Here is a 2,502-nt window from a genome sequence, read left to right on the forward strand (position 1 = left end):
CTCTGTGGGTACTCAGACACATAAACAAAAGTTAAAAAAATAAATCTTTAAAAAGTGAAAATATTAAAAGCATGATTTATTTATGTGGATAGAAGTGAATTGCACTCTCCTGGTCTCCTACTCTTGTCTCTCGACTAAAGTTTTGAGTGACTTGAGTCCCTCTAATAGGAAGGCATCAACTACCCTAAAATGTGAAAGTTGTGAGCAAGCATCCAAGAGAAAACTAGATATTGCAGCAGCAACACCACCACGTGCTCAGCATCCTGGTGCAGCATCGTCAAAGGAGTCAGTCCCAGAACACAACCCCAAGGTTTCTGGTGCTGCTCTCTCTCATGCAGACCGCAGGAAATTCACTGGAAAATCTTCTAGTCACTCAGTCCTCACAGAGCATCACCATAGTCGCATGGGATATTCAAACAAGAGGGCATTTTCTTTTGTGAGTAGAGAATTTTGAGAAGAAATGTATATTCATACTCTACCTAGTTATATGAAAGTACCATCAAAACTGTGGATAGGGCATATTCTGGTTAAAGCAGGATTTTCTTTTTTTAAAATTTGTGTTTTGTTTTATTTTTCAATGGGTAGAAAGGGAACAGGAAAGGTTGGACCAGGAGATTGGATTCAGAATTATCTGGATAAATGTGTTCCAAATAAGCTTACCAGAACACTACCTGGACGCCATGAATCAGAATCCTTGAGGTGTGGACACAGGCCTGTGTCGTGTGCAAACCCCGCCAAGTGATTCTGGTGCTTGTTGCTGATTAAGAAACACACAGGAAACGTGCCTAGTTCTCTAGAAGTATTAACTAAGACTCACTTGCTTCATATTGAAATGAAATAATGAAGTTTAGATGCTGCCCCAGGTGGAACCTTCTAAGCAGGCCTTCTCTGCATTATTTCATTCCTTTGCCAACATGAAGGCGGGTCAGTGTTACCACGATGGCGAGAGCATTTGATAGGCGCACCACAGAGAGAAGCCAGCTGCCCCCAAACGCTCGCCGCTCTGTACCATTTATGTATTAGGCTGTGGTAGGCACCGTAAGTCCTCAAGAGATGGAGAGGGTTCACTTTGAGGGAAATGATGTAGCTGACAGAGACAGGGAAGAGCCTTCAAGTGACACATTTAAAAATTAACATCAAACATCCACAGAGCCTACCTCACGGCAGACCATATCCCAAACCTCCCTCAGCACCTAATTCCATCTTCATAACAGCCCGGAAGGTAAGTCTGTTACTGTCCCCACTGGACATCAAGACAAGGGACAGTGTAGTTGGAGAGCTTTTCTCCAGGTTTCACCAAGCCCCTGCGGTCCCATAACCCACATATAAAATAATCATACAGATACTCATATTATTTAAACTGCTTGGCCATTAGCTCAGGCCTACCATTGTCTAGCTCTTACTCTTATATTTAGCCCATTTCTGTTAGTCTATACTTTGCCACATGGCTTGTGGCTTACCGGTGTCTTTACATGTTGCTTCTCCTGGCAGCAGCTGGCAGTGTCTCCCCCCAGCCTTCCTGTTCCCAGCCTTCTCCTCTTCCTTGTCCCTCCTACCCTATCCTTCCTGCCTGGCTACTGGCCAATCAGCACTTTATTTATACAGAGTGATATCCACAGCACTTCCCCTTTTCTTTTTTGTTAAAAAAGGTGGGTTAACGTTTACATAGTAAAATTACAGATAACAAAACAATTATCAAGCAAGAATTATAGTTACAATATTAAAGAAGATATCCTATCTATCTTACATTTGTGAGTCTACAGTTTTATATCTAACTTATCTTGTATCATACCTGAGGAAATTATAACTATCTAGTCTTCAACCACATCAAAGACCTCAGAAGGATATAATATTTTCTGAGAACTGGGAGAAGGATGCAAGCAACTTTCAGGAGTCTTGCAGGGTAGACAGAGATAGCTGGCAGCCTGGACAGTCACCTAATGTTTCTTTGTAAAGTTGGGGCATTTGTCTTTAGCCCACAGGGCTAGAGTCTCTCAGTCACTTTTCTTACTGTCCTGTAGAATATTTGGCAGTTTCCATTTTGTCAAGCAAAGTTTCATGGTCACCTTTCTGTGGTTCCTGTACGTCCAGTCGATCAAGCAGTCCAGGCAAGAACAGTTTCTTGCCCAAATGGCTATTTTTGTCAAGGTGAAGATAAACTCCATATGAAGTGTCTTTAATGTCCATCCTCTTCTCTGAAGTAAATTGGTGCTGTCAGGAGCAGACATGTCTCACTGTCCAGAGAGTCTAAATTTTAAAAATATTTTAAATGTCATATTTTGTAGACCTTTGAAGTGTTTGAAGATTACCTGTTTATCTGAAATATCTCTGTGTATACCTAGAAGACTTAACTAGCATGGCTATGAGTATGATTATCATAGATGACCAGTTATTAATCTATTTTTAATTATCCATTACAATTTTAAATGAGCTGTACAAACATAATACCTTAAACAAGAGTAGAAATATACATGCAGTATAACAAAATTAACTTTAAGTTTG

This window comes from Onychomys torridus, chromosome 7 (assembly GCF_903995425.1).
Source record: "Onychomys torridus chromosome 7, mOncTor1.1, whole genome shotgun sequence".
In the NCBI taxonomy this organism is placed as follows: Eukaryota; Metazoa; Chordata; class Mammalia; order Rodentia; family Cricetidae; genus Onychomys; species Onychomys torridus.